The 27598-nt window shown below is 42.3% G+C and overlaps 1 long non-coding RNA gene across 1 annotated transcript; it reads left to right on the forward strand.

Moving 5' to 3' along the window:
* The first annotated feature begins 4993 nt into the window (after positions 1–4993).
* On the forward strand, positions 4994–22542 carry LOC122634198. The gene is made up of 2 exons (XR_006328332.1): positions 4994–5029; positions 22286–22542. It is a non-coding gene; the product is annotated as an uncharacterized LOC122634198 (long non-coding RNA).
* Positions 22543–27598: the final 5056 nt, after the last annotated feature.

A 27598-nucleotide genomic window follows, 5' to 3' on the forward strand; every position in this document is an offset into this window, starting at 1 on the left:
AGGCACGCGGCGTTCTCGTATAAACGTCAGCGATCCTCGAATAAAGTTCGCGCGGTTGATAGCTGACTCATCGAACGTACCTCCGTTCTTACCGAAAATCTAAACGTCATTATTAACGAAAGTATCATGACCAAAAAATTCCCTAAAAAAAAAAAAAAACATTCTAATTTTCACTTTTGGATCTGCGATGCTTTTCTCCAACAAAAAGATTTTATATCTTCTAATTTCCATACACCGATTTAGCAATCTCGTAGATTGCAACGTACGAAGATTCATTTGTTAATAAAAATTTTTGAAATATGTGAAATAAAACAATAACTGTACTATTGCGAATATACGATATATTATATATTAAATAAGTGTATTATAATATTAATATAATAGTAAATATATGACGAAATATATATATATATATATATATATATATAAGTAAATTTAAACTTACAATATCTAATAATAAAATGAATATATCAAAGAAAGCTAATCGACGTTCTCGTAGATCCGTATTCACTGAAATCTTCTATAGGAATGAAAGTCTTCTTACCCTTGAGAAAGCACGAACGTTCGACTATTTTCATTTCCTTCTCTGCCAACAAATTTCTCGGAAATTAGCAGTCCAGTAATGTTTACATATCTATCTCTCTTTATTAAGCCTCACGTGTTATTTATTTAAAAGAAATAGGTTTAGATGTATGATACATACATTCATAATGAAAAAGTACTATCTGCGATGTATTCTGTTTGTATGTAAACTGTTTCGATTCGTGGAACTCTAAACAATATATGAAATAAAAAGAATTTTGTATAATTTGTATTTATAAATATTGAGCAATATATAATTAATAAAAAAGATATATATATATTAATATATTAATATATATATATATATATGAATGGGTACCTATAAGAACGGCGTATGTTAAATTTCATAAAATTTACAGAAGACGTAAAAACAATTCATTGCTCATTGTAGCAATTAAGGTAGCATCTGGTGTAACATACGCTCTTCTCCCACTTTGATAAATAAATGATAATCCAATAATGAGAAAATAATTTATTAACCGCAAATCCAAAATTGGATATAAAAAATTTTTATTTTCATTAAAAGAATTTTCGTTCGTTATTCGATTATTATCCATTTTTCAAAGTGGAAAAAAGGGCTTGTGTTACCATCTGCTTCCTTAATTGCTACAATGAGTAATAAATTGTTTTTTACGTTTTCCTGTAAATTTTATGAAATTTAATAATAAACTTTATATATATATATATATATATATATATATATATAAAGAAGGCATTACGATATGGTAGTAGTTGAAAATCATTGGAAATGTTCAAAAGTATCAAATAATTTGGAATATGATGAGAAAAAAAAAGATTTTGATCTATAACATATTCGATTACAACGGACCCATATAAATACCATAAAAATGTACTAGCCCATTGACCTATATGGAAAATACCTGTTTTTAATGTTAACATAGACGACAAAAAACCTTTCTTTCTTACTTCCTCACAGACACTGCACACAATCACACGAATGTCTGATATCGAGCTTGGCGACGAAGGCTTTTACCCATACTATATGCAGAGACTATTGACCTATATCAATTGATTAACATCGACCCATATAATTTCTTGGAAAATACTTGTTTTCAGTACCAAAATAGGCGACAAATAATTGTCTCTCCCGTTTTCATACAAAGACGGATTGCACACAAGTTTATGAACGGAAATCGTCCATTAAAATTATTCTATGAAAAAAATAAATCCCTTGAGATGGCAGAAAAAATAGACAACGTTTTTCTTTGGATGTTCATTTTGTGATTTATATAAGTTCTTTTATTATTATGCACACATACAAACAAATATACATAAAATGATAAAATGTAATCGGCGAACTAGACACGATAAAACAATTTTTCAATATCGATATGCAAATATATCAAAGCGCAAATACGTTTATAATATATCTAACAAAATTGTGGGGAAGGCTTTAATCGATAATCACCATAAGGCATTTCTCCGATCAAGTTCCGATGCACGATCTTCAAACCGAATCGTGAGCCGCGTCGACCGATCGTCCATCCTCGCGATGCTGGTCGGCCGACAAACGCAGGAGACGCATGCATGCGATGCATAATAACGTGGAACACGCCGCGAACCGATGGTTACATCGGTCTCGAACAATGTAAAGCTCGAAATCCGATCTAACTCGTATCTCCATTGCATTCGTAGAGACGGATCGACGAGCTCGTGCGATCGACATCTCGTTTTAATCACGAAATCCGACACACAAACCTTCTCTCTCTCTTCTCTCTCTCTCTCTCTCTTTCACTCTCACGATTCCACGAAACGTCAACATTTCAAATGTAAATTGATCGTCCCTTCTATCAATACCAAAGATCGAATTCGATGCAAATGATGTTTTAATGAGTCGATAAGAAGAAGATGAAGTAGCCTTTAGCTCACGGAATCTTGTTTCTCAGATAAACGAAAAAAAAGAAGAATAAGAATAAGAATAAGAAGAAGAAGAAGAAAACCATAGAAAGCGAAGAGAAAGAGTATTAAAGAGGAAGGAAGATAGACGAATTATGATGGAATATTATCGTGCCTTTCCACTCGAGATTAAAGGCCTGAAATAAAACGGGCGAGGCGCGAAATGACAAGAGGTGCCAGTTAACGAGGTGCCACGGAACTTTACGATGAGACAACCCTCCTTCTCTATCTCTCTCTCTCACTCACTCTTTCTCTCTCTCTCTCTCTCTCTCTCTCTCTCTCTCTCTCTCTCTCTCTCTCTGTTTCTTTCCCATCCGTTTTGGTATCTCCAGATTCGGCTGGACCCTACAAACATGTTCCGTAGCGGAATATTTCCGGTGATTCGTCTACGAACAGTGCGTGTTTCACGAACATTTTACTATCCACCTTTTCCCTTCGCTTATTCCTAGATAGATACGAACGAAGAGTGGAAAAGAGAGAAAAAGAGTGAGAGAGAGAAAGAGAGAGAGAGGTCGATGCGTCGTCGACGGCGATCCAAATAGCTCGAATGAGCGGCCGGTATGGCGCCAGCCGGTAACTTTATATCGTAGCCCACGGCTAACTACGGCACTGCTTAACCCGAGAGAGAGAAAGAGAGAAAGAGAGAAACAGAGAGAGAAAAAGAGAGAGACACACAAACGGCATGGCCGGTTACGAGTGAACGAGAGTGGAGACCACCGATGTATTTATACGACGCGCTAGGGGAGTACATCTGTTTCCATCCGGGCACGTGTCTACGGAATTAGAACGTTTCGAATGGAGAGACGGAAAAAGTGACGAGACGCGGCAAAGCGAGGAGGTGCTGAGATATCCAGCCTGGGATAGTCTCTTCGTTTGGTTCGAGTTTGCGACGATATGAAGAATCAAACGATCTTTGAACACGTTCCCGTGAACCGTGTTTCATGAGTACGCATCTTTATTCATTTGCTATCTCGTCTGCCACGCGTATTCTTTTTTTCTTTCTTTCCGAACGAGATATCGAATTTGAACCTTCGGTGTATGTATATTCCGCCATGTCAATAATTATCCCGTGTAAAATTATGAAAATTAATATTATCTTAATACTTTCATGCGTCCTGTTTGAAATAATAAACGTTTGGTAATAAATGTTTGTTTCATTTTATCAAGTCTTATATTTTATTTACTCGCTTAATAATTTATTTATTATTAATATCCATCAATCGTATAAAATAACAATGGCGTTGGCTCATCGAATCGAAGATCGATCGCGATAAACGCGATGTATCATCGATTGAAATAAACCAAACGATTTAGCAATGGTTTAACGAAAAGAAGAGACGTAAGAATCCTTCCTGTGTTTACATAGTTAAAATACAAAATAATTCGAAAGGCTATGATAGAAAAATAGGTACAGGATGCCGAAGATTCCGTTGTTGGAGGCCCGCGAAGAATGTTCCAAGAAACTTTCGAAATTATGGAAATGACGGGAAAAAAAGGGGGAGGGCGTATATCGGTAGGGTCTTCGCGCCCGAAGGCGTGCGTGCGAGAAGTTGCCTCCGTATATGCTCTTCTTCCTCGTTCTCCTTCTCGTCTTGAACCACTCTCTGTCTCTCTCTCTCTCTCTCTCTCTCTCTCTCTTTCTCTCTCTCTCGACTCGTCGTTGACTTTTCTCCTTCCATCTTTTCTCTCTCCTTTCTCATTCCTCTTCTCCTTTGTGTAGACCTCCGGTAGCACCAAGGTAAAGCGAACGAGCCAAAGAACCTTCCCGTAATTATCATTATTAATCGTTATTATCGTTAATTCGTTAATATCATAGAAATCGTCGTTCAGCCGAAACGTTCCTTCGTACGGGCGTCAAAATAACAAACGACGATATATTACAACATCGAGGATTGACTTGTTCTTTCGTATAGGGGAAACTCTGAAAAAAGAGAAAAAAAGAAAAATCTTTTTAGAAGGACCGATTTGTAGTACATAAGTAGTACTTATTTACTTACTTACTTTCGTCAAAATGGATCATAAAGTTTGATTAGAAATTGATTCGACGAGAGAAAGAACGATGAAAGGAGGGTGGTCTTTGTCGCCCGGACAAGAATTCTCGCTCGTAAATCGTTCGAGAATACGAGGAGACGAAGAGGAGAAGCGAGGAGTAGAAGGACGAGCAGAAAGTTCTTCTCAACGTGACACAGAGCGTAACTCGCGACACGGCCCTGGCACGTCGTTCGGGGTGATAGGGATGCCAGCTGGACGTCGGCGCCGCGGCGTCGTTTTCGCCGTCCTTGTTTTCCGACGACGCGTCCCGACGCTCTCTATTTCTCTCTCTTCCTCTCTCTCTCTCTCTCTCTCTCTCTCTCTCTCTCTCTCTCTCTCTCTTTCTTTCCCTCTCTCAGCCAGACAAATACGTGCAGGTGTTCCGCGGGTGGAACTGAAATGGACCGAGTTTCGCTATGTGGATGTATATATAGAGCGTCGAGTACCGAGTGCCGACGATCGCTTCGAACTTAACTATCTACTCAAAATAATCCACTCGGTGAGTCCAATTTAAAATTGTTATTATTATAGAGTAGCTAGTAGTTTCTCTCTCCAATTGGTAATGGTCATTCTCGTCGCGTCATCGCTTCGTGACGTATAGCGACGTTTTATTTACCAAGCGGTACGTTTCAAAGCGATATCGATTTTATCAGGGATCATAACTCGATTACACATATATCCATCCACGTGTTAAACGATGAATCGTTCAACGTCATCCTAATTAATTAAACGAGTCACGAATTCGTCCGATCGCACGGCACGCTATAAATTCAACGATCCGATCTCGTTGGGTCTCGTTGGCGAAGGAAAGTGTACTTACGTACGTTGTACTTGCGTACGTATGTAGGTACGTGAGTACACCGAAAGTAGCTTTGAAAGAAGAGAACGTAAAGAGATAAAGTGGGAAGGGTCGAAAAGAAAAGAATGCGCGACCTGTTCGCAGGAATTCGCTCGCGTCGCATCGCGAACAAGAGAATTCGCGTTGTGGAAGCGAGTTAAGTTTAGCGAGCGAGAACACCGGCTGACTCAACTTCGAAAGGAGTGTCGACGAGAGGAGAGGGAGGAGAAGGTAAAAATGCGAGTCGGCACCGAGAGTGGAAAGGGGGTTGACTCTGCTCGTTCAAACCGACTCGAACGAGCTTGGAAATTAAGTATTCCGCGAGTGGACTCACCGAAACGACCGTGTCCGCATTCGGAAGATGATCTCGGATCTGTCCTCGTGCAACTCGATTACTTTTCCCGAGCATGGAACACTACTAAAGTACTACGTATTTTCTGAACGACTAGTTAGTTTTCTACGGCAAATGAAATAAATCCGCTAAAAAACTTCAATTCCGAATTTTCCGCTATTCCCTTTACGATTCTCGATTGGCCGAGTGTATCTACAACGGAAACAAAACTCTCTCTCTCTCTCCCTCTCTCTCTCTCTCTCTCTCTCTCTCTATCTGTACGCGCTAGGATTCGGGTCCAGTAGAATCCGCGTGGGCGAGCAGACTAGTCTACAAATGGAATATGCACGTGTGCGAATGCGTTTGGAGATGTATGCGTGGCGCCAGATGTCGCGCCTCGTAATCTTTCGAGCGAACAGAACGCTCGTACTCCCTCGCCCTTATCTCGAACTCTTCTCTCCTCCTCTAACCGTCTATCGCGCCCGTCTCCTTCCCTCTCTCGGCGTCCTCCTCTCGCGAACTCTCTCGCTAGGACATTGGAACGGCGTATCGTGTTTCCATAGCCGCAACAATAACGGCGAGTTTATGCGAGGCTGCCCCATGGAGCCCGACCGCCCGTCGTCGTCTGCGTCGTCGACTCGGCGCGACCGACTGCTCTTTCTCCCTCTCTCCCTTTCCCTCCCTTCCTCTTTCTCTCTCTGTTTGGCTCTCTGGCTCTCTCTCTCTCTCTCTCTCTCTCTCTCTCTCTCTCTCTCTCTCTCTCTCTCTATCGTGCTGCATCGAGGTGTAGAGTTAACCGCGAAACGGCTCGTCGGGAGATTCCACATGATTCTTTAGAGTTACGGTAGCGTCGTTTGTTTCCCAGTAGTACGACCTACGTCTATACGAAAGAGATAGAAAGAAAGAGCGAGAGAGAGAAAGAGGGAGAGAGAAATAAGGTGCTACTCGATAACCCGTTTGAGCGTCTCCTCCTATCCTACCTCGAGCGTGGCAAGAATTTATTGGACGATTATGCTCGATTCTCGAATCGAAATCGAAACAAGATTTCCCTGACGTCTCGAGCACGTAAGCTTACGATCTTTTGATGAACGACGTTATCTATATCACGATATTACTCTTTCTCCTTTGATAATGTCACGCGAGTAAAAAAGAAAAGGGAGAAAAAAAAAGAAAACACAGAAAAGCATTTTGAATGTTCCGATGAAATGAAAAACGTTAAGATCGCTTGATAGATCGTGATAAATCCCGCAAGCGGGATCGAACCATCCGACCGCAGCGTGATTGCCGACCGCAGTAAAGGACGTGCTCGGTACTCGAATAAACTGAAGCGAAATCAATACGGTCGCAGAGTTAAAGTGGCATATCGTGACTCAACGACCTAAATATATCCGCCGGCCAAGGTGGACACCGGTGAGTACTCTAAACGAAACGTTCCTCTCTCGCTTCGTTGGATGTCGAGCGAGATCGATGCGACGTGCGTTCCTGCCTTTCGACGCGGCTCTTTAACCCTTTAATCCGTCGAAATAGGAAGAGCATGACTTCTCGACCAGAACGACTGTATCTTTGCCCGTCTAATTTTACGATCTACTTGTCTCTCTCTAGCTATTTATCCGTCTATCTCTCTCTCGAAGATACGCACTCGTTCGACCCTATTACAAGTTTACGTTTATTCGAGGACCTCCAAGTAAGGGTAATTATATTTTCAACGGAATACAAATAATTATAGTTTCCTTTTCTCTCTCTGGTTAAAAAAAAACAGAGAGAGAGAAGAAAAGAAACTTGGTGTTAAGGTATTACATCAGCATGATTACGGAATAATTTTGTTCCTTCCTGTAGAGACTATCGAAACTACTGGTCTGGTGTAAGAGGCTAAGTTTGTCTTAACGAATGTCCGAGGAGTATAAAGCAATGTCGATTGACAGGCCGACGACGGTTGTACGTACGCGAGTGGAAAGAGTTAACGAGTAAACGTCCGCTTTAGCCTCGCTAAAGTCGTCGGCTAACTTCGAGGAAAGATCGTAACGAGCCATTGCTATCTCTTTCTCTCTTCTTCTCTCTCTCTCTCTCTCTCTCTCTCTCACTCTCTTTCTCGTTGCAGCTACCGCGACAGTAGCTATCGTTTCGCTCGTTCCATCGAATAAACACGTAAATGACCCCGTAAAACGTCTCCTTTTCAATGGCGCATGAATCAAATCGAAGGCCCCTTTCCATGAGACGTTACGAGTAGCCCGAGATACAGAAAGAGAGAAAGAGAAGGAAGATAGATAGAGAGAGAGAGAGAGAGAGAGAGAGAGAGAGAGAGAGAGAGAGACAAGACGCTCGCGGTTTTCTTCGAGAGACGACGAGTAGCTCTGTAAATTAGCATTTACGAGATATCGTTCCCAGAATCGATCGATCCGTCGTACTCGTCGAGCCCGAGGGGAGGATTGAGGGAGGAAGATCGTGATCATCGTAGTCACGAAAGCGAGAGAGAGAGAGAGGGAAGGATAGAAAGGGTACAATTTATCGCCTCTTCTCGTTCGACGTCGGAAAAACGACGCCGAGTGGCCTCCTTTTAAACGATACGACGCAAAATACTACACGCGTGCTCTTCGAGTTTACCCTTTTATCGTTCGCCGATCGATTTCGATCGAGTATCTCGAGATTCCTATCTCGTGAATTATCTATTCTTCGGGATCGACCGTCAGGATTGTGATTCTTTATTTTTTCTTCGTTTCCTTTCTCTTTTCTTTTCTTTTCTTTTCTTTTTTTTTTTTTTTTTCATTACGCAAAGAAGAATTATCCGAACGAAGGTATAAATAAAAGATCCTCCACTCCCGTTGTTCCAAAGCGTCCTAGATTTTTCGAATGGTACAAGATATTTGCGTTAAACGCCGGTGGCAGTAACGGCAGCAACGGCAGCAACGGCAATGACGATAATCGTTGAATGCGTCCACGCACGACACGACAACGATAAACGCCTCCGCAAAGCCTCACCTCCGAGTTTTGCATTCACTCTCTCTCCATCTCTCTCTCTCTCTCTCTCTTCCTCGAGCGAACGTTACTTCTTTCTTTTTTTCTCTCTTACCAGACTCTCTGCATCATACCGTCTCTATCTTACTCTCTCTTTCTCTCTCTCTCTCTCTCTCTCTCTCTCTCTCTCTCTCTCTCTCTCTCTCTCTCTCGACTTCTCTCGTTTCTCCGGTTCCGAGAATGACTCACCTGGAACATCGAGAGGCACTTTTGTTAGCACGAAGCTTGCCACTGGCCTTTTCTGAGGATATACTTACTAAAAAAAAATAAGTCAATCCGACTGAAATCATCTTTTTGAATGGTATAATAAAACACTCGTAAAAGATTTTTCAGCACGTTTGAAATCTTGATTAATTCCAACTTTGGCAGACCTCGGCGCAATCTCTTTAACTATTCCATTTTATCTCATACTCGGATTGTAACAGAAGCACGAGGAGATGGTTAGAGAGAAAGAGGAGCCTTATGGACGTATGAAAACGCGTGATTGCTCGCAATCTTGCTTCAGCGAGTTGAGTTCGTTGAAAGGAAGGAGAGAAAGAGAAACGGAGAGAGAGAGAGAAATGAAGAGGAACGTGAAAAGGGACACGTCAGAGGAGCCACGATGAAAACCGAAACGTCGTGTTGTGGTTCCCACAGGCCGCGCGATCACGGCCAGATCCTCTACAGTACCACATAGCACCGCATAGCACCACAGAGCATAAGAGAGGTCCGCAGATACGAGCCGTTATCTGCCGTGCAATGCAAGGGTGACGAAACCCAACGACGACGTAAGCTGGACATGAAAGGCGACCGACGCGTGTACCACAGACTCTGGTACGCGTCGTGACCAGGAACGTAACTAACATGTATTTCCATATCGTTGAAAGAGAGAAAGAGAGAGAGAGGAGAGCCGTGTTATTTCATTTCCGTTCTGTTTTTTTTTTTTCTTCTTTTTCTTTTCTTTTTTTCATAAAAATCTAACGTATAACAGAGTACACTTAACGAGAATTTAATGACTGACGTATCTATCGATAGGATTTAAATACTCGTTTCTCTCGGGTTCGTCTCTCGGGATCACGTTTTTGTTTCTAATGAGAAAGAAAATCTCGTACGTTCCTAGAGCCGTCCCTGTGCGTGTATGCGCTTACTTAAACGCGACATGAGAACGCATAGTACGTGCGTGGAAGTATACCAGAGACTTATGATTTGTAGATGGGTCTGCACTGACTGCAGGGAGAATGGTCGGCACTTTGTATGCAGAATGATTCCCGCAGCTGGTGCAAGCGGGTCACTTTATTTCAGCGAGCAAAACGAGCCGCGTGCCATTGCCTCGCACAGGCATATCGGGTTGCCAGCTTTTGTCGGGGAGTTATGCACCATGGAACGGAATCTTCCTGGCTTCTCGTACAATCTGACTATCCGACAATGGAGATTGGCTTAGAGATTACCTGGCCATTGCCGAGATGAAACGCATGTCGCTTTTCGTTCGATGAGATTTTGCGATGATCCTTGGTCGACTACAAGGGGACGAAAAAATCGTTGAAAATTCGCCCAAACGTTTTATTATCGTAAAACTAACTACTAGCGCTTAAATTACCGTACTTTCTAAAGATTATTCGATATGATCAGCAAAAAGTTCTCTCAAGTTAAGGGTACTCGAAGAGAGTTTTAACAAGCGGGATCCTTCGAGTTACCTGCTTGAATTCTTTTTTGAAAAGTGGAGATTTTGAAAAATGGTATTCGGGAAAACAAGTAATTAAGGAAAGCTTCAGGTAGAGGAAGTTCCTCTTACTCGGATCAGACGTATCGGTTACATTCCGTTCAAAAGTATATTTGGAGTATCAGTGACAACGTATACAATACGGCAAGGACCACCTGGGTCAGTGAACGATAGTCAACGGACCGTTTTGCTCTCCCCGAAGGGTCTTAACACCTGTGCTACATCCCAAAGATACTCCAGCGAATTTATCTTCCGCAGCCTCCTTTCCAAGTAGTTCTCGAGATACCTGTCCTATCCAAACCGTCTCGTTTTTTCTTTTTTCAAACCGATCGACGACTCTATGAATTTCAATCAAGATTCGAACGAACGCTTTCTAGATCTTCTCTAGATCTTTATAACAATCAGCGATACGACAATTAGGAAGAGTTTATCCCGAAGAAACGTCGACGCGACGATTATCGATCTTCGAACGAAAAGGTATCATCGTCTTTTGAGTCAGAGTTTAAATCGACCAAACCTAGCAATTTCTTTCGAGTGAAAAGCAAGCAGAACAGTTGTAATCAGTGGCCGGTCTTATCGGGTTCGAATCAAAAATCGTAAAGTTTTACGATCGAGCCGTGACACCGTTATAGAGGTGATTCGAGGAATTCGAGAAACGACTCTAAGAGGGGACAATGAAGAGACACCGAAAACGATCCCTCGGTCAAGAATCTGCTGCTTTTTGTTCGTTTACCGAAGGCGTCGATTTCACCGTGGCAACGAAGAAGAAGAATAAGAAGTATAAGAAGAACAAGAAGAAAAACAAGAAGAAGAAAAACGAACAAAGTTAACGGACAAAGCTCTTTCCTTTCACTCTCCTTTTCCCTTTGGCTCATCGTATGACTCGTCTCTCTTATCCAACATGCCGTTTCTCAAGACGAGAAAAGAAACGTTAAAAGAAGAAGAGTCTTCTTACCGAGTAAGACCAAGGATTTCAGAATTTTCTGTTCATTGGTGTCGCGTTGTCTAAGCCAGTCGAAAGAACACATTGTTCCTTCCTCGTAGTTTCTCGGTATTACTTTTTTTTTTCTTTCTTCCTCTCGCGAACTCTTACCCCTAAAAGAGCACAAGGACTCTAGGGTAAACGAAAAATGTTGGATCCACCTAGCCGCAGGTGAAATGTTCTTGTCCGCGAGACTCGCATAAATCAGAAAGAAGAACTTGCATTTCGATGTAGGATACGTCTTACCAGAACCAAGAAAAGTGTCCGACCTCCTCGTTTGACATTCGTAAATTTTCCTCGTCGAACAATAACGTCCTGATGCGCGACGAACCCCCGACAGACGATGAGACGCGGTTGGCTCTCGCTGCGCTTTGTAACTGATATACCCAAGGTATCTATCCTTCTCGAAGACACCTGTTTCAAACACAACTGCCCTACGGCTCGCTCTCGAAGGCGAGACTAATCTCCCTGCAGTTACATCGTTAGAAGCCCTTTCAAGAAGGGCTCCGCTTCGTCGGATCGAAAGGACACAAAAACGCGTCGACGTCGGCGTCGGAAAATCTTCTTCGTGAAGAAAGATGAGAGAATGTTTTTTTTATTTTTCTTTCTTTCTTTCTTTCTTTCTTTCTTTTCTTTTATATATATATATATATATATATATATATATATATATATATAAATTTGAGTAATAAAAAGAAAAGAAAGGGCGAATCATGTTTTTTCCTCGACATATCGACGACTGCAATAAAAAGTTCCTTCTTATTATCTCGAAAAAAGGATCAAAGTTTAAACGCGATATTCCTTCTTTGGGATTGTTTTACAAGGACATTTTTAGAATTTATCGTTGGCGTCCAACGCGAAGAAGGATCATAAGAGTCCGAAGAAACGAGCTTCGCACAGTCGCAGGTCCATTCGTAAATTTTCTACGCTAAGGAAGCGTATGGGATAAGAGGATCCTCTCGTAGATATTTCTTACCACTCCCACGAAGAGTCCCAGGGGGGCATCCCGCAGCGCGATTGTCCGTCGGTTAGTAAGCTTTGAAATCGATATCTCGTTGGTTGGCGTACCCCACCCATCGTTAAAACATTGTGCATCCTCAAGCACCTGTTGTAAGTACCTTGGACGGAAGGGTGAGTGCAAAAAATTTACAGCAACTCGATATTTCTGTGCTTGCTAGATATAATACATTTTCCTTGCACCAAGATGATGTTAAAATGTAAAATTTCTTATTCCAGTCGATTATATCGGGATAGGATCAAACAAGAGGAAGACGTGATTCTCTGGAAAAAGGTCGAAGGTCGCGGAGCTTCTGCCATCGTTTCGTCACGTAAATCGTAACGCGTAAAAGAGAAGATTCGGCAGGAGACGGGACTATCCGGGAACTGAGTACTTCTAAAGTCGGTTAAACGACGATTACGAAAGTGAAGAATCGATCGAACGAACGTATAATAATTTGTCAGATTTCTTTTTGATCATTCCGACACGGTCTATCCCTCTTTCCCCGTCCACGCTTAATACTTCCTGATAAAATCGTTGGACGTTATATTCTTAAAGTATTTTTTTTGCTACGATGTTGCAACGCGATCGATCGATTATAGAATTAAATCGTTAGGCTAAATAGAAAAAGAAACTAGTAATCGATGGACGATGAATGCGAGTATCTACATCAATTTGGAATTCCAATCGCTCGTTTCTCCGTCGGCCTCGATTGCAAAAGACTCCGACCTTGTCTGTGAATCCAGTCAAGAGTAACGTTATATAGATTCTTTCGTATCGGGACTGAGGTGGGACACGGATGGTCTCGAAGGAAAGGCAAAAGATTGAGAGGGGAGAAGATGTCGAGTGGTAATAAAGGAAACCAAGATGAGAAGGAGAGAGAGAGAGAGAGAGAGAGAGAGAGGAAGAGAAAATGAAAAATAAGAAGGAAAAAAGAAAGAAAGAAAGAAAGAAAGAATGAGAAGGAAAGACAGAGAAGAGAGTCAAGGGGACTCGAAGATGATGGCACGTTTGGATCGTGTTGCCGATGGGACTGGAAAGAGTTTGAGAGTTTGAGAGAGAGAGAGAGAGAGAGAGAGAGAGAGAGAGAGAGAGACAGAGAGAGAAATAGAAAGAGAGGAAAATAGAGGCAATGAATGATGCCGCGGCAGGTGCATCGTGGCGCATTTAACGAGTGCTTCGCTCTCAGGCTCCACTGCACCTGTAGCACTTGGACCGAAAAGAGCGTTCCTTCTCTTCTCCTCTTTCCCACCCGTTCCACTCCAACCCTCCATCATCGCCACGACGACGAAGACGATATTCGAGAAGAAGCCAGTTCCTCTTACCCCACCTACGGATATACACATCCAAAGGCTCTTTTAAATGAATTACGCAAACGCGACGGATAATTGGCGTTCCTCTTAATTTACGACTTCGAGAAGATCGAGAAAACGACCAATGGAGGATAAATTCTTTCTCTCTCTCTCTCTCTCTCTCTCTTTCTCTTTCATTCTGAAATATATTCATGTAATTATTGATATTAATTGTGCAAGGAAGAGAACAAGTTGTATTATCAAAGAGATGCTAATCATCATCAACTCGAAAAAGCGCTAATATTCGAATTAATTATCGATCTAATGAAGAGAGAACGAACGAATTAACGTTAAATATAATATATTAAATATGAATCATTGAAAATGAAATGAGAATGAAATGACGGGGCGTTTAAATAAAGGATATAGTCAAGGATCGATCGTTTAGATCGTTAGGTATATCTGACATTGAATCGAATGAGATCGATGCGAATCACCAGGAAGTTTCGTAGAACGGGCTAAACGAAGTAGCACGTTCGATACGGCTCGAAGAAGCCTCGAGCGCCGGCAATATCATCGGCAAAGAAAGCTCCTCTTGGTCGTGGCCGGCTCGAATCCTCGTTTATTAATAGAAAACTGCCGAGAACGGTAAAGAAGAGGCTGCCAGGATCGAGACGTCCGATCCATCGTAGATTATTTCTCTCAATGTTCCTACGCAATTACCTCGGTGTATGAGTGTAAGTATTTACGAATGCACTATATGCACGAAGAGCTACGTTGGCAACTTATACGCGCATGATATATATATACACACACACACACACACACACACAACACCTATATACGCGAAGAAGGAAAACGTTCGTTCCTGCGTAATTCGTGGCACGGGTTTCAAGGTCCGTAAGTCAGGAAGCCAAAGCCCTCCGGGCTTTAAGAACGTGAGAAATAAGCGCTGCCACGCATGTACGACGATGAAATACGATCGAACGACGGGCAGTACCGGAGAAAGCCGTTCAAAGAGATTCCACGATGCCGAGTCCTCTTTGTCTCTTTCTTTCTTTTTATTCATTTTCTTTCGCTATATTTTATCACTCACTCTCTCTCTCTCCTTCTCTCTCTCTCCCTCTTTCCCTGTCTCTCCCTCTTACTTTCGATATCCACCTGTTGATTCCCTAACAGTCCGATTCGCTAAAACTTTATCCGGAAAAGCGAGCACCTCGGCCTCGTTTTTGTGTATCCTTCCATTGAATAATTTTCCAGAGGCGAGAGAAAACACCAAGTCGATACGTAATCGACGCTATGCGAGCAATAAGATTGGGCATACGCACGCGCACGAAGAAGACAATTTAGTGCCGACCTTGAGCCTGAGCAGAGGGAGTGAGACTCCCGGAGCGTCAAGTTTTTGCTCGTCGAAGCCGCGAAGGACGCGAGGCAAAGACGAGATGCGAGTCTGATGAGCGCTTCGAGATCGAAGCTACTGGCGAGAAGAAGAGAACCAGGAAATACCTGGGATTCCGGTTTTCCCAAGGAGGGAAACGAAAAGCGTTTGTGTTAACGTGGCTGACCAAGTTGGCATTGAAAAAGAAAGTGGGGTAAGGAGGACGCACGCAGGAACGTGGACATGTACCACGCCACCTGGCGTGGTCCGAGGAAGCACGGCAACGTTTTAAGCTGCTCCAGAAGGAACCTTGTCACGTAGAGAGACCATCACCAAATTGGTACACCAAATTGGTATTTGCTTCGCCCAGGTGTCAGCTATTTTCCTCGGAAATAAGACCAACCAAGAACTCTACCAAAAGATCGATCATATTGTCGCGGGGATTTAGGTTTCCGAAGAGACTTTTAGCAGAAACTCTGATTTGTAAAGATGACTGGTAGATATTTATTTTCTTCGTTACCAGTCCGCATCTTGTTCCAGTTGTTTATTCTACAGGAGGAGATCGAGCAAACGGAAGAAGGCTAAACGTGCGAGAGCAATTCCGGGACACGTAAATACGTTTCTCGAACCTTTTTCTCCAAAGGAAGAAAGAATACCGATTGTCGAATATTTCGAGGATTTTAGTTCTCTCTTTTTCTGTGGAAGAAAAATCATCGATACGATATTACATCGTCAAAGGATCACCGAGAGCATCGAAGGATGTTGGAATATTTCGCGCTGATTGTTATTCGGAGAGACAGGGCGGTCCGGTGATAAAAAAAATTTTTTTTATTTGTCCGCTCGAGACGAGAAGGAAGAATTAAAGAAGGAAGAAAAGAAAGACGGGAGGCGCGAGAATAGGCACAGGTGTGTCTGGAAACGTGTAGGCGCCAACTCTCAGCGGGTAGCCACCACCGCCATACCATAGACACCCTATCTCTCGTTCCCTTCTTCTTTTCTTTCTTCTTTTTTTTACCCGCAACATCAACGACATACCGTCGTGCAAGGGTGCAGAAGACGGCGATCGGATCAGCGCGATTGTGGATCCAGCCGGAATCCCGTTCAAAAGCACTATTCTTCTCGCCATATCCCTCTTTTCGGATTAAACCACCTTTTCTTCTATTCTAAAGGAGTCAGTCGTCCATAAAAAAGAAAAGAAAAAGGAGAAAAAAAGAACTGTCCGAGTAAGAAAAAAATCTTATCGTCTGGCGAGATATTTAAGCTTGTCGCTTAAGTAATATTCGATCTCCGATCGGTGACTCGGAGGAATCTTCGTGGAAGCGAACGATGGAAACGTTTGAAATTGAATTAAATCATTGGAGGATCAAGGGATTATCGCGACTCACCGTGGGTCCAATGTTAGTCTTTTCTACGTTCAACGAGCGTGTACGATGGTAGGTATTTCTTTGCTCGTAAAACTTTCTACTACGTATACCTACACATAGAAGGTAATATCTACCGTCTAATGGAAGGTAGGGGAAAAAAGGCGAACCGTGCCGAATAGGCAGACGATCGGTTGCGTTGAAAAGCAAGGCTCACCTGTCATTCGACTACCTTCGGGTGGTTCAGGTGCATCTCGAGGAAAAGGGCCCTCTGGGGCTTACTACGGAATATATACTTCAGGTAGCTAAGCAATACTAAGCGGAAGAAGGAAGAAGAGGAAGAAGAAACTCCTATACGATTTCTGCGTTAAACTCGCAAAATGGCAGCACGTGGCCGCATAATTTCGATGAAATTATTCCGTGGCAGGTCCCGCACTTTCCTCGACTGCCCACGGCTCATCTTTCTTCTCTCTCTCTCTCTCTCTCTCTCTTTATCTCCCTTTCTTGCATTCTATGACCGAACAATTTTCGTGCTCACGCGAACTCTACGTGATGCATAATCGTCGTTCACGGATTATCCGAAAGTGAACGTTTACGCCGACGTTTTTGACGCTGCCGGACAGCGTGAGAACAGACCGCTGACTCTCTTGCAAATATCTATTTTATGCTTTGAAAAAGAAAAAACAAAAAAAAAAAAGAAAAGAAACGGAAATTCTTGCTACCTCTATTATTCCTTTATTCCTACAAGATTTACGACGTATGACGGTAATACCGAGGTCACCATTTTTACATGAATATTTCTATCTCTAAATGCGATACGGTACGTACCAATCGAACGAATCGTTCCATTTGCCGAGATAAAACAAGTCTTCTTTGGATCTCGCCGGGAAAGGTCGAAAAATCAATGTCCCACGACTCAATGTCTCGAGACGACGTCGAGTATATTAATAAGTAGAAGGAGAAGTGCGTGCCGTTAAAGAAGAGTCTGTCTACTTCGTCTTTTAGTTTTAAAATCTTGGACCGCACGAAGCGATAATGGATTCCACGGTATCGTTTTATTCATTATGCTCGACGAGCAAAGATACTCTCTTCACCTACGTTATACGGTATATTATACGCTTATGAGCGGCGGCTCCGCTTATGTAAACACCAATAGAGAAGAAGCGGAACGCGGAGTCGAAGCAGAACTAACGCAGTATACCTTTCCCACGACTCACCCACGCGAACGGTTTCTCGGTCCATGAGAGATCACAGTAGCCGGAGGAGAGTAATTCTGGAGATTGCTATGAGAGATAACGTTCGAGAGGAAAGAAAAGAAAAAAATATTAAAAGAAGAGAGAACAGAAAAACCTCGATATCGATTACGAAAACAATAGAAAAATTAATTTCTTAATTAATCCAACGAACGCGATATTAATCCGACGAATTATCACTGCCGGGAAAAGATTTCTTCCTTTTTTATCTTTTTTCTTTTTTTTCTTTTTTTTCTTTTTTCTTCTCTTTTTTTTTTCTTTAATTCGCGAACACGAAACATTCGTACGTTGACCCTCGTGATCCAGTTCTCCTTGATAACTCTTCGAGAGCCCGGTGGCAATGCCACCATATACGGTTTTATGAGAGCGAATGCCTTCGAAATTCGTAAGATATCGTCGTCGTCGTTGTCGTTGTCGTCGTTCGCGCCGTTCCCGCGATTAAACGCACCTGTTCTCTCTTCTCTCTCTCTCCATATATATATATATATATATATATATATATATATATATATATATCATACTCTTTTCGCCAAAAAAGACGAGTCGATGTCTCCCTCTCCTTATCGTCGATCGAATCGATCTTTTATCGCATTTAAATGAAGCAAACAATTATCCGAAGAAAAAATTTCTAATCGGTGCTTCTCGATCGTCGAGCTAATTTTGATTGAGTATATATGTATATTTAATCGATCTTTAAGAATTTATGCATGCCATCGGCGAGAATCTCTATCCCCGTTCTTCTCTATCTTACTAAAATCGTGTCGATAAATAAATTGGTTCGATCGGCGGCAACCGTCACGCGTAAGCAAAAGGAAGAAAAAGAAAAAGAAAAAAAGAGAAAGAAGAAGAAGAAGAAGAAGAAAAAGAAGAAGAAGAGATTCCGTGTTGGTCCATTATCACATAACTGCGGCAAGCGTGGGAGCGTTCGCCGATCTTCGATGAAAGAGAAAGAGAAAGAGAGAGAGAGAGAAAGAAAGAGAGAAAGAGGCCCCGAAGGGATACAAATTACTACTATAAACTTTTAATGCTAGCCTCCTACCGGCCAAACGTCGGGCTCACGCACGTGCGTTCTCGAATTCCAATGCCGAACGAAAATGCCCCGCTACCGTCTTCTCCGCTTCGGGTGAAATACCGTCTTACCGTTTTCTTCTTCGTTTCTTTTCTCCGAGTCGAAAGATAGAGAGAGAGAGAGAGAGAGAGGGTGAAGGGGAGGGGGAGAGAGAGAGAAAGAAAGGATGATGACCGTACGAACGAGCCGATAACGAACGCGCCGTAATCGTTTCTCTTCGCATGATTATATTATGATTATTATACTTAACCATTCCATACAATTTTATATAACGAAGGATCTTACTCGCAAAATAAACATAATAAAATGAAATTACACGAAGGTTAGGTACTTCTCCGAGGTAATTGTATGCTTTCTCAAAGTATCGATCGGAGCATTGAAATTTGAAGCGCGAAACCATGAATCGTAGGATAATCAAGGAAAGAAATAATTTCCGGTGAATGGATCGTAAAGACGTGGTCGCGGCACGAAATCGCGGCCACAGATGCGACTAGAATTTCGGAAATACCGAAAGGGAATAAAGGGCTAGAAGAACAGCTTTCGTCGTGGCTACCGAGGATTCGCGGCCAGTTACTTCGAGCACTTCGTTTCGAGCAATTGGCAAGGCGCGCCAACTCTGAAAATTTACAACTGGCGTTAGAAACCACAAAAGAGATGTGTGTGTATATAGATATAAGAGATGTGTATATATATATATACATATATATATAGGTGGCGCATGGCTTCAGCTGTTGTTGCTTTCCGGCGCGCATGGACGAATAAAAGCCGAGCACCTGCGGTTACAACGCCTGCCAGCGCTAATTAGACGAGAAAATACGATTCTCTCGCCTAGCCTTCTAGCCGGTCTGTTTCTTTGCTTTCCATTTAACTCGAGCTCTTGTCTCTCACTCGACCCTGAAAAACGACGTTGTTTCGAACTCCGCACCCTTCCGAAGCATCCCCTTTGAAAAAACGTGTCCGATGCGTCAGGGGCGCTCCAATTTTATCGATTTCTCTTTTTCTTTGAGAAACGCAAAGAAAAGAAAAAAGAGACAAACGTTTTCCAATTGGTCTTGTAAGCAATGATTAAGATCCTTCGCATTTCTCCTTTTCCTTATAAAATTACTCGAAAGGCGGAAGAAAAAAAAGTAAGGTAATTATCCCAATTCCGCCACGGGAGAGACGTCTCTCCGCCGCAGGACTTTCTACAAAAGTATCAACGAGTCGTACTCGCGAGGAAACCTTAAACGCGTCAAGGTGCTTGCTCGATCGTTTACAAGGTATCGTGGGATAGTATTCAGGAGGAAAGTATCGCCTTTCGAAATTTCGCTGGAGAGGACTTATTTATCGAAGACGAGAGTAATATCTCGTTGAACGTGGTATGCATGCACTTACGGATAGGTATTTATTCGCGTGTCCGTGTGCGTGTGCGTGTGCGATCGATTCGCTCTTTCGGATCGGTCGCTGCAGGCAAAGCAGCCAGACGAGTCTTCCGAAGGAGGAGGAACAACAACGACACCTGACATTCCCGAGTATGCGTTTTCACGGGCGACAGGTGCTTCGAGAGACGAGCAACGAGCCACGCGAATTATTCGAGTGCCCTCGTCCAACGATGACACGCACGCTCTCGCCTCTAGATGATACTACCTTTCGCAGAGACTCCAAATAAATAATAATAAAAAAGGTATATCCACCGAAGATCCCGAGGAGGAGAGAACCACCTGCCTCCTCGCAACAATGCTTCCTCCTTCCTCTTCCTCTCTTTCATTCCGTAATTACGGAAGAATCGAACGTTCTTTCTCAACCGGCTATTAAATTCTCCAGTCTTTGAATCAACGAGATTCGAGCGATCTTTTCACCCGCTTGGCAAAGATCGAATCGTCAAAGACGATTGATATTCTCTTGCTTTGAAATCTTTTAAACGGATCTCCTTTCGCTCGCTTACTCCCGACGATTAACTCCTCTCGACGATCGAATGACGTAGTACGTGTGACCTCGAAGAGTAAACTCGAACTTCCGGGTGATAATTAATGTATCTACCTACGTATAATCGCGAGAAATGCAGCTGCCGATAAGACGAACGTGCCATTGCCGGAAAGCCGGCCTCTCTGCCTGTCCTTCCTTTCCGATAACTTACGTTCTACAACATCGGAGAGGAGACTCGTTTCTCGGGATCGATCCTCAATTTGTTTCCACTTTCACTGCTCGAAATCGGAGTTAACGAGGACAGGACGATGCGCTTGGACGGAGACTAATCGTTTCGGTAGTCCCGCGTGATGATCGTTCAACGATTTCCTGCTTAGTTAAACTTTGGAAAAATTTTCGGATGACTCTGACTAAAGAGAGACGCTCGAGTTTTCAACATGAGATTAAAAGGAACTTGGTGAGTTGAAAAAGGACGTTCGTGGGTGGGTCGGAAAGAGTCCTTCCTCGTAATGGCCATCTGTCCACTCGACTTTCTCAAAGCACGTGTTCCTTTTTCAGGAATTTAGCAACGAAAGATGTGGAGGAAGGACTACCCGAGCATCACTGGCCGAGATCTCTCTCTCTCTCTCTCTCTCTCTCTCTCTCTCTCTCTCTCTCTCTTTCTCTCCTTCTTTGCTTTTCCAGACTGGCGCCGTAGGATCGGTCGAAACGTGAAAAACACTGAAACGTTTGTTCGGTCACTCGAGAACGGTATCGTATGCTTGACGATGGAACAGCCGTGGCCTGGGTGACTCCGTCATAGATTCGAAGATACAACGAGTCTCTTGTGTATATTTACGATGCTTTCTTACTCTCTCTCTCTCTCTCTCTCTCTCTCTCTCTCTCTCTCTCTCTCTCTCTCTCTCTCTCTCTCTCTCTCTCTCTCTCTCTCTCTCTCTCTCTCTCTCTCTCTCTCCGAAAAGTCTATATAGGTATACACGTGTATCTAAGTATCTATGTAATCTGCTTAACGACGTTTTGTCCTACCGCTTTCGCGAGAGCCATTGTTCTCCCTATTCTAAGAACATCTATACAAGAAGGACTCGAATTTTTTCTCCGATCGTCATCGGACGAGCACCTGCTCTTTGCAAATTCACTACGAACACGGTCGCGTTGGTATTCAAAGTGATTTGTCGAAGTGATGCGACGGCTAGCGTAAACAAAGGGGATGTCATTGCATCCTGTTGACAAAGACGACCTATCGTCAATGAGGCCTCTGACGTACGTGATTGTAAACAAGCACGGGTTCGAGCTAAATTCCTCCTCTCTCATTCGATCCCTCTCTCTCTCTCTCTCTCTCTCTCTCTCTCTCTCTCGTCCTCTTTCTCTGTTTGGCTCCTCCTCCATGTATGTACGTACATACGTACGTACATACGTATACACGTAGTCGAGAGAATAAGTCCTTCTGACGATTAATTTGATCAAGGAAGCAACTTTTCCCTTGAGAAAAACATATAAATATTATAATGACGTATTCGAGTGATAATTTTATTAACAAAAAAATCTATCTAATCAACTTGCTTATTAATTTCATCTTCTAATCCAAGGATCAACGTTTACCGGGCAAGATAATTCGATAAACAAATTTGAATGTTCCAGGAGACAAAGCGGTTGATCCGGCACGTCCATGGTTTGCACGTTTATCGTACATATGTACGTACGTCTTTGTACCATAGATATTACAAGCTCGTCACACTGCAACCAACGCAGCAATGTCGCGTTGTACACCCTTCGCACTCCTTGACGGGAACAAGGAGTGATTGTATCGTCATCGATCCCGCTATTCCACATCTCTCGATATATAGTATGTATATGCGCGCGGCCCACTCGAAATGCAAATAAAGAACGTGCTCGAACAATAAAGACTCCACTGTTTCGTCTCTGGAACGATCTTTGACCTTTCCACGAATTCAACTCGATCTTCCTTTCCGATCGTTTGGTATTTTATACATTTTTTTTTTTTTTTTATTTCTTTTTCCTCTTTTTTTTTTTAACTAAGTATAAACATTTGTCAATAATGAATAATTTTTATCGAAAGGAAAAATAAAAATTTTAAATTTTAATAATATATATATATATATATATATATATATATCGTTTAACTTTAAGAAAAAGGAAGAAAAGAAAAAAATGAAGAAAAAAATGAGAGAGGGAAAAGAAACACAGCTCCTTCTCTCTCGTTCACTTTTCTCGTACTGTGCCACCCTTATAACAGCGTAATTGAAACAGCACGTGTCTTCTGACAGACGTGGCGAGCTAATGGCGCGACGCTATCGTGTTATCGGACGTCAGGGGCGTAGTTCAAACCGGTGCACCGGTACTATCACGTAACCAATACGGCTAGCGACAGTAGAAATAGAAAGGGGCAACTATGAGAGGGTTATTGGCAAGCAAAACGGCGGGGAACAAGGGAGAGACAAGTCGCACGGAATATGTGATTTCCATCGGACGACATGCATCCTCCTGCGGGTCGAGTCAATAATAACGGCTTTTCATTGCGATAACTGACAAGGAAAAAGCTGTGGATGTTAGTCCATCGTTTTTATGCCACGAACGATAAAACGTAGTTTTTTTTTTTTTTTTTTTTTTTTTTAACGAAGAAGACAGATTGCAATCGTATGCCAAAGAAAAAAGAAAAAAAAAAAAAACGACGAAATATCGTACAGCGAAAGAATCCATTTCTTTTTCTTCTTCTTTCTTTTTTCACTTGCAAATTTTAATTTAAAAATTAAAACGAATCTACGAACTAAAACAAACGAGATTACAGAACGGAGAGTGCACGAGCGTATCATAATTCAGAATTTACCTCGCGAACATCGGATTCTATTCCGACGACTATCGCATTACTCGAATTAAACGTGCAGAGCGTATAGAACGTATGCACTACTGTCGTGTCTGTCCAATCAGAAATGTGCTGCCTCTAACCATTCCTTCCTAGATTTGTCTATCTTCCTATCCATCCATCCATCCATCCATCCATCCATCCATCCATCCATTCATATATCCATCTGTCAATCAATTCGTCTATTTGTGTGTCCTTTTCAATCATAATCATAGTTTGCAGTCTATGGATCGAAGTGAACACGATCGAGCTCACATACAAACGTCGAACTGATTGCAAAGTATTCTTTCGACGTATCGATTGTAACGTTAAACACGTTTTGTACAAATGTCGTGCGTTCCTTTTTTTGTTTTCTTTTCTATAAGAGCGCATATCATTATTCTAAAACTATATCTAATTCGGGATAATATATATCGCGAGATACACTTTCATTTCCAGACAATCTTGTTGAAGAAAAATGACCGGCCTGGATCGACATTCGATGCCGATGAACGCATAGATATCTTCACGAGCCAGACATACCTATAAATATTTTGTTCGTTCTGCGGTGGATATGAAAAAGAGAAAAAAAAAAAGAAAGTAAAAGGAAAAAAGAGAAAAGCGAAAAGAGAAAAAGAAGAACAAGAAAAAAACAGGACAAAGAAGTATTGGAAATGAAATTGTTACATTTTTTTCTATTTCCATCGAAGATATAAAATTCCACGAGGCATCCTATTTTTTGTTGTTTTTATTTTCTTTTTCCGTTTGTTATCTTTTTTTTTTTTTTTCTTTTTTGATCGTTCGCAGAATCCCCTTGAATCGGTACATGTAGACGTACATACATCCATATATATTTCTATATAATCTTTACATACATGTACCCATCTGTCATCGAGAGGGAGAGAGGTCGGGGGTCCGAATCCACGACCAACTGTTTTACAAGGGCAATCTCGTTTAATAAGTCGCTCGGTAACAGCCTGCTCTTTGTGGGAAGGGTGTTGCAAGGGGTGGAGGTGGGAGGTGGGGGATAGCGGTGGCGACGGCGATGTTGCGATAGCAAAGGGAGGTAACGATGGTTTGTATTTCGTATATCGAGTAGCATTTGGCCGCCTTTCGCAGCGATAGCCTTACAACGGTAAACCTGCTAAAAAGGCTATCGATTTTATTACCGTGACGAACCGTGTCGAAAAGAGTAATGACAAAAAGGATTTGACGAGATTATTCAAGACGAGAAATTATTCAAACTAGCGATACGAAGTAAATACATCGTAAGATACATTGTTTAGAGAAATAGCTTGCTAAGCTAGTAGAAAAGGATGAAACCAAGGCGGTGACAATGTAGAAAAGGGGAAGAGGAGGCGAGGAAGGAGATAACCAAGCGAGAGAGAGGACATATGGCAAAGCTTTAATAATTGAAGCTGACACCGGCGCAGATGCGAGAGCGACCACACGGTCCGCCCATCAAATATTTAGAGATTATAAACTACGCGAGGAGGAGGGAGTGGAGAAGGAGGAGGAGAACGACGCCGACGCCGACGACGACGACGACGACGACAACGAGGACAAGGTACAACGTCCTTTCCACATTATTCACACGTCCGAGAATTTAACGAGAACGTTAAATTTTTCATTTTTCCTTTCGAAGATTCTTCTTCGTTTTTTCTTCCTTCGCGTCGATTGATTACGCAAATAAAAAGCGTAAAGTGTACGGAGAAATCTCTCGGAAGATTGATTCGAGAAGATAGACTTCTCGTCCAGGTGCTTCCATGTTCGACTTCGATTCAATACGTCTGATAATAATCGCGATTCGAATATCGAGAGCCGCTCGTAAAAGGTTGTATCAGATAAGGAAGTTAATCGTAAATTATACGGGCTCCCTCTTTCTATTTGGTATTGTCCAGGATTAACAGGAAGGAGAGTACCTCTCTCGATGAGGAGGGCAAAAAAAGGGTTCTGGATAATAACACCAACTCATGGACGCCAATTTAATCTGATCGCCACAGCTCGAAAGATAAATCACCTTGCAACGCGTGAGATGTATCTATTACGAGTCGCGAGATCAGAAATAGACTTTTTAGATTGCTCCGAAGGAAGATGTAGGCTGAATGCGGCTGGTAACCATAAACCGAATGACGAAGCAATTTGATCGGTGAGAGAAGTATGGCTCCAGTAGGAGAGATGAAATTTATCGACGCTCGTGCAAGCGCGCTGAAGAATAGTAGTAACAGGTGAGAAGAGAAACGATGTGGGGTAAGAGGACGACAAATCGCGACAAGTTAGAAAGACAAGTTCGAGGAGGCTGCCAAAGTTGGCCGACAGGTTACGTTTAACGCGGGAACAGATGTGTTTGCTCTTGAAAGAGTCTCTTCGTGAGAGAGATGGAGAGAGAGAGAGAGAGAGAGAGAGAGAGAGAGAGAGAGAGAGAGAGAGTTTCGCTTATAACGATCGCCTGCTATCGCTTTTCTCGTAAATATTACGCGCGATAAGATTGATACACGTTTTAATCGTCTAAATCGTTCGAAATAGAAAGGAAAAAAGAAAACGTTCGTATGCATATCTTTGAAGGGTAGAAACGTCGAGATTTTTGCTCGAACGTTTTAAAGAAAAGAAGAGAATCGAGGGAGATTGAGGCAAGGGTGGATGTCAAGAGCAGGGTAACGGAGGGATTAGTTGATTGGCGTCGACGAGGCCATCTGGTTCCCAAAGCCCTCTTGGATTAGACCGCGTCGTATCTTTCACGTGCCATCCACAGGGACGAACAACTCGACCGCAGAAAGACGACAGGATCACGAGAGGGCGAGGCCGAGTACGAGGACAACGAGGAGAGCACGTCGAGATATCGACTACGCGCTGCCAGAAACGATGAAGACGCGCGCAGCTGACGCAATCAGACTTATTAGTCCCGTGGGTCGACCTTCCTAAAAGCCGATTTCGACTTTCCCCTACGCCAAGAGATTCGAACAACTTGGATGTAGGAGTAGGCTAAATTCCCCGGAGAATGACCTACCTATCTCGCAAACTCGTCATTTCTTTCCCTTTTTTCTTTTTTTGCGAATTTTTCAAGACGTTAATTCGATTAAATCAATTCTCAGCTGTTAACTTAGTAAATGGGCGTATAAAGGTCTACCCCTACGATATGACGTTACGATCGTAATATAGATTTTCATCTACGAATACAACGTTCTACCTCACTCTCTACTTTAAAAAAAAAAAAAAAAAAAAAAGAAAGGGAGAGGGAGAGAAAGAGAAAAAAAAAAGAAAAAATCTAATAGACTCTAATCACTCCTGAAACATCTTCATGTTCGAAGGTGCTACATTATCGTGAAAGGGTAGCGATTAGTTGCCTAATTATATGTATCTTAGAGAAAAAGGTCTAATAAAGAAGATCGGTTAGAAGGCGTGGAAGACTAATTTAAAAATATCAGATTCCAAGTGACGGCGTACACACACGTACATACCAATATAGGTATATTCTGCGAGGGCGGTCGGTGCCCTTGGGAATTTCCTTGGCCCTTTTTCAGGACATCTGGCCGACAAGCTTCGGATGGCGAGTCGTCTGCGCCTTCTTTCTTCTTCTTTCTAATGCCTTTAACACACCCCCATCTGCGCATATGCTACGCAGATACCACGTGTGCCATGACGATGGCCTCTTTCCCTTCACCTCCACTCAAAGCTCTTTACGTATATAACAATCATATAGCCCCTTAAGTATACCATATTATGCGACAAGCTTACTTTTTCTTTTACGTCGGCCGAGAGAAAGAAGGCGAGAACGATTCCCAACACCAAAGTTCCATTTTACCACGTAAGGAAGGAACAAAACACATGGTAAACATATTAGAAAAATTTCATTGCCGAAAGATCTTTGGGCAATCATCGTTTTCTTTCCGAAACGTTACGATAAATTGTCGCATGCGATAAAAAATGTCAATGAAGTGATTAAATTATAATCGACGCGTAAACGTTATTCCCCTTCGAATAAATAGTGATTTAAATGGAACGTCGAAGGAGAAACGCGTCTGCACGAAGAAAAGAAAATCTTCGTTAGCCTTATCGATTTCAACGGACCTTTTCACGAGTACATATGTATA

The sequence above is a fragment of the Vespula pensylvanica genome, chromosome 1 (assembly GCF_014466175.1).
Source record: "Vespula pensylvanica isolate Volc-1 chromosome 1, ASM1446617v1, whole genome shotgun sequence".
NCBI classification, from domain to species: domain Eukaryota; kingdom Metazoa; phylum Arthropoda; class Insecta; order Hymenoptera; family Vespidae; genus Vespula; species Vespula pensylvanica.